This window comes from Ixodes scapularis, unplaced genomic scaffold, assembly GCF_016920785.2.
Source record: "Ixodes scapularis isolate PalLabHiFi unplaced genomic scaffold, ASM1692078v2 PGA_scaffold3__209_contigs__length_174095766, whole genome shotgun sequence".
Classification (NCBI taxonomy): Eukaryota; Metazoa; Arthropoda; class Arachnida; order Ixodida; family Ixodidae; genus Ixodes; species Ixodes scapularis.
In genome coordinates, this window is record NW_024609868.1 from 156,512,956 (window position 1) to 156,519,007 (window position 6,052).

General features: G+C 46.8%; 1 pseudogene; it reads right to left on the bottom strand.

Annotated features, from left to right (window-relative positions):
• Positions 1 to 1,429: 1,429 nt before the first annotated feature.
• LOC115316840 lies at positions 1,430 to 2,910 on the bottom strand (annotated as a pseudogene).
• Positions 2,911 to 6,052: the final 3,142 nt, after the last annotated feature.

Here is a 6,052-nt window from a genome sequence, read left to right on the forward strand (position 1 = left end):
CTTCATCTAGGGTGAAGGGGGTCTCAAATTCTTGTTTGCATTCTATTTCTAATTGAGGCAACAAAGAGACTAGTTTATCTAGATATTCGTTATCTGTCGAGGCAGGACCATTGCCGAATATATTTTGGTAGTGTTCAAAAAAGACATGTGCTATAGTTTCTTTATCTGTAACGATAAGGCTGTTCTGTTCTATTTCATGGATTTCTTTAGATATTGCATACCGTTTCTCCTCCTCCATTGCCCTTTTCGTTGGCTGTTCTCCTAAGCAAAATTTTTCAGCACGGGCGCGCACAACCGCGCCTTGATAACGCTCGTGATAAAATTTGTCCAATTCAGCTTTCGTTCGAGTTATATCTTCCAAACCTTGCCCAGGACTTCGGCATTCTAGTTCTACCAGAACACGCAAATTACGTAGCAATGTTTTTTCTGTCTCAGCCTTCTGAAATTTAATAATAGTACCTCTCTCAATTGCTAGCTGTTTTAGTTCTTGTTTAAGGAGCTCCCATTTAACAAATATATGTTCGGTTGTTTCGCCTATTTGCTTGATTAGATCTTTCGTACTGGCTTCAAGGACTTTATCTTTTAATAATTGAACATTTAGTTTCCAGAACTTCCTATTTATATTCTTTTTTCTTCGTTTCTTCCCAACAGTTACTAACACCATGCAGTGGTCTGTGAAAAATACTGGTTCAACTACATAACCACTTAAAGTGTTAATTAGGTCTACAGAACAGTAGATTCTGTCTAACCTCGCGTGAGAGGAGTTCTGAAAATGTGTGAATTGCAGGTGGTTTTCTAACAGCTGGAAAGGGGCAACATCAAAAAGATTTCCTTCTTCAACTATGTCCAGCAGTAGACGTGCGCTCTGGTCAATTCGCGGTTTAAATGGAGTTCTATCTGCTTCGTTGCAAACACAATTAAAATCTCCTAACAGAACTAACATTCTATCTGATATTAAATATAAACGCAGGTTATTGAAAAATACAATTCTGCTATTAACCTCATTCGAAGCTTAAATACATATAATTCTCCACCTTATGTCAGAGACTTGAAAGTCTCACATAATGAAGCGGCCACAGAGGTCTGTGGTGACCATTAATTCAGACAGTTGGAAAGACTTCTTAATAAACAGTAAACAGCCCCCAGAGTAACCAACAGCGTGACTGACACATACTTCATAGTCACGCAGAAAATGCTGCAGGGCACGCTCTACCTGTTCATCTGTTGAGAGCTTTGTTTCCTGTACGGCCAGAAAGTCAACGTCCTTATCTTCAAGTAAACGTTTCAGTTGATATTGTTTTTTTCTAGAATTAAAGCCTCTAACATTTAGTGGCTTTAATTAATTTAAACGAGGGCCATCAACTAGAAGGGAAGGAGGAGAGAAAGGGGGAGGGGGAGATGGAGAAGGAGGGAAGGGAGAGGAGAGGGGCTATGAATTTGGGTTTAAACACTAGCAGCTTGGGTGCAAGGTAGGTTTCCGCTTACTCGCGGTGGTGGTGTCAGGTGGTGCATCTTGTTTTCGTTTGGTGTCGTTAGTGTCCTTGGAACTGTTTTTGGTCACGTCCATTGAGTCCGGTAGGTCGTCATTGCCTTCTGACGTCGTCAGCTTCTCAGCAAGATCTGCAGGCTGCTGAGTTAACTTGTGTTGTAGCGGGGTATTTTTGTCCTTGCTTTCCTGCAAGTCTTTTCCTTCATTCTCTGTCTTCGAGCTGGTTTGTGGTGTTTCCGAGACTTCCTTGACAGCTGGATCTTCGTTCTTATCGGAAATAGGAGGTCCGGCCTCTGCAGACCCGGCTTGGGTTGGGAGAACCTCACCAGTGGCGTCTACGACCTCGGAGATATCCATGAACTCTTGGTTGGCATCTGGTTCTGTGCCAGAGCCCCGTAGCACGGCTGTATAGCTGGAGTAGCACTCGTCACTTTCGTGTCCGAATCTGTTGCAACGCGCACACTTTGGGGTGCGACACTGCCTGCGTATGTGACCAACTTTCTTGCATCTCAAACACAAGGGTGGTCGCCCGGACATGACCAGAAGGGACTGTATGACGGCCACTCTGAGCAGATGGGGAATATCTTCCGATGTCGTCATGTCATGAAGAGTCAGACAGACCTCTCTGTTCAGCGTTTCCATGCTTTCCATCCCTGGCACGCGCCACTTTTCTCTCGAGACGCTACGCACGGTTCCAAATGGCGATAATGCTTCAGCAATCTTCTTATCTTCTAAGTACGACGGAAGCCAGAGGAGCTTGAGCTTAACGTCTTTTGAGTTCGGGTCGATGACCATGCACTTTTTGCCCTTCACCGTCAGTTATTTTGCCGCTTTGAGCTTCTCAGCTGCTTCAGAACTCACTAGCGTAATTATCCAAACGTGCCTCATTTGGAACTGTCCAAGGGACACCACTTCTCGGAGTTCGATGGCGTCTTTGAGTCCGTCGCGAAAATCAATTGCACGGTAGGGCCTGCCCGACATGTCGGCGTGAAGAAAAACAGAATTGATGCACAAGCTTCCGGGAGGAAACCGTGGAAGTAGGATTCGATACTCATCTGGGCTAGTCGCCTGAGCTTGGCTCTTTCCTGCGGCCGCGGGTGCGGCTGCAGCGTTGACCGGTTGCATCGTTTGAAAGTCGTTGTTTGCATATGAACCAGAAGGAGAAGGGTTTCCTCGGACTGGGGCCGATTGTTGATTTGCAGCGGAGAACATGAAAACGCGTCCGTTCGAAACGGCGTCTTCTTCTTTCTCCGCGCCACGGGCGGAGGAGGACTGTCAAGGGTGGCGTAAAGCATGAATTAGTCTTTAATGTATTGGCAACTGCCGACGCATCGGCTACTTACGGCGCCAGTTTCTTTACACGCAGTGTTGACACTTGACAGATTTTTGTCAAAAATGTTCTCATTCAAGTTCATACGCATTGTTCGACACTCGACGATCCGTTAATTTTAATGTATACTTTATATTTTGAAAAACGTTCGCCGCTTATATCCGTTCGAGCCACTGCGTCTTCAAAAGCTTCGAATCCAAATCCAAATCCAGTTGTTTCGTGCGCTTTGTTGCCTCGGCCGCCTCACCCTTCCTCGTGGAGTGTTTTCGAGGTTTTAGATATTTCGGTAGGTTTCACTCGATTTTGCGAGAACGGAGAAATAAGCGGCGTCCACAGGGCTTTATTTAAAAACTGCAATCCTCCGAATGTGGTCGACTTCGAGCGTAGGACGGCGTACAAGGTGTCTTGGGACGGCGACGCGAACACTCGAGGAGGCTATTACGACGCCGAGATCCTCAAATTAACGGGTGAGTGTGTATTTTTTACCATCCCAAATTGCGACGTAGCCACATGCAATCGCCGTTTTCTTTCTTTTTTTATTGCTACTGTAATTAAAAGTGAATATTGTAGACTGTTTATATGGGGCACCAAGCTAGGCAGATGAATGCATGGGCTGGCTAATACTTCAGTTGAACGTGTGGACTGAGCTGCCTTGCACGTGACATCATATGGCACCCTACAAGCCGCCATTGCTCCTGTGCCTTAAGTCCGCGCTAATTTACTCGTACTCCACCGTTCCGAGTTCCACACTCCGAGCGCAGCAACTAAAGGAAGCATGGCGTACAGTAGCGCAACACACCGAAACTGTCGGCGAGCTGTATGAGCCACTTCCGACCACAGTTTTATGACGAACCCAACATCTCGCGGACGCCAAAATTATTTTGAAGATAAATTAATTAAGGGCTCTGTAAAACGGTAAAGTAAAAGCCAAAAAAAAAATAAAAAAATAAATGCGCGGCGACGTTAGGAAATTTTTACGAATGTTTTAATATTTCTGAAAGATTTGAAGACTCACTTCGACCACATATACTGAATGTTACTTGACCGATCTATTTATTGACCTGCATGCTGTTCAGATTCAAATGAAAGACAACATTTTTGAACTCGCCTGTCAAAACAAGAAACTCTCAAACTTGTCAGATATCTTGGGTTTCCGTCTTCCAGCGCGAGACGGAACCTGTCGATGTGCTACTCCAATACTGGCACACCACCGTTCAATAAATAGCACATTAATTAGTTTTCAGGCGAGATGCATGGAACAACTTTTTCCGCAACGTTTTCGCTTTCCAATCGAAATATCTTTATTCGCAGGGCTGTGCATTCTACAAAGGGCAGCGATCGGACTGTCCTCTCATCCCGACAACTTTTCTGTCGCTGTACCATCATAACGCTACTGTTCGATAGGTAATTCATTTTCAGGTGAGATTCGGGAACAAACATTTTCCGTAATGCTAATCGCTGTCCTGGGTTTGAAATCAAATCATTTTACTCGCTGCGTTAAGCATTCTTCAACTGAATTGAGGCAGCGATCCACTGCACTCCTCGTCTCGGCGACGTTTCTGTCAGTGCGAAGAAATCACTTGCACTTCGAGAAATACTCGGTGCAAAAAGAGCGCGTTCGAGTGTCAGTCCTTTGGTGGCGCTTCTGTCCCTTTAATGAACAGAGCGCCAAACTCTTGCGCTCCGCAGCACAAACTTAGGCGCACAATCGTGGCGATTCGATGTCCATTCATGCGAGTCATATAATACATGGCTTGCATTGATGTTGCATCAGCTGCCATTGCTTCCTGACCAATTTATTTATTCATGATCACAAATGTACAGTCGGGGACAAAAGTCCCCAGGACGTGCTAGCAGCGGCTGAAACCCATTGGTCTGCCACCTGCCGGCGGGTCGCCTGGTTTCGAGATCACACAAAAGCGCATGCGCGTCCTACTCTGCCTGCAAGCATGTGCGTTTCCTGCTATTCTGCGGCACAGCACCTAACTAGGAATCGGGCACATGGTACCGCCTCGGAGATACGCGGGCGGCTGACAAGCGTCTGCTATACATTCCGAAACTCGAGATACCGCCTGGGGCATTGCGCCGCATTTCGCCGCATTTCGCCGTGTCAGCGCACCTTGATTTATAACCCGTTCAGCTTATCGCTTAGTTGAGCTGCCGTGACTTCTTGCTTTATATGTGCCATGTCGGTAAGCACTATCTCCGAAGTGGTACCACGCGCCCGATTCCGAGTTAGGTGCCGCGCCGCAGCAGAGCGGGAAAGCGCACACGTTGGCAGGCACAATAGGATGCACATGGGCTCTTCTGTGATCTCGAAACCAGGCGACCCGCCGGCAGATGGCAGAGCAATGCGTTTCAGTCGCAGCTTGCGTGTCCTGGAGACTTTTGTCCCCGACTGTACCTACTAGAAACCCAAGAGGAAATGGCAACTGAACTGGCCAGGCGCAAACAGGCAGCTGAAGCATCTGCAAGTTCACACAAAGCTGCACCTCCCAGAAACGTCAGCCCTTGAGCCCTCTAACGCAAAGCAGTTTTTGTGGAAATTCTGTCACCAGAATATCATTACCTGTCTATGTAATGTGGTACAGCCTATTTTGCTGGGACTGTCCAAAAGCTAAATCTTAGCGCTAATTAAATTTTTAGATGCGGTTTATGTCAGGACAAAAGCTGAAAGTGACGATGTTGCAAGGCTCTCAAAAGCAGCGCCAGCCACATATGGCTAGCAGCGACCGAAACGGGCACACAACTGACCGGTCCAACTGATGCAGAAAGGGAGCTGGTCGTGCACAAAATGCGAGTGTGGAAAGCAGCTTGGGAATCCCAACACTCTGCGTAATGTCATGTCGAGTCCTTAACATTTATACTTCCTTGGGGTTGCTCTGTTTCACCCACTCAGTCAAGGCTTTGCAGTTTACCAAGCCTTCTTTATTTCACAAAGGCCACTAAAGCAGTCGGGAGTGACAAGGAAGACAAAGAATCACCTAAATCACAAAAAAAAGAAAAATAGCACAGGGATCCAGTTTGATGCCTGCAACAATGTGTTGTCATGATTTGTTGATGAGGAATGCCATGCTTTCTGCCTACACCCCAATGTGCGTGAGTAGTGCTGCTAGGGGGCACACCGGCAGAGCTGCTAGAAACACCTTTCTCTGACTTACCCTGCGCTATCAATTGCAGGACTACCTGCGGCTCGGCTGTTGATGCGGGAGGTGCTGTAGGGCCCTACCGCC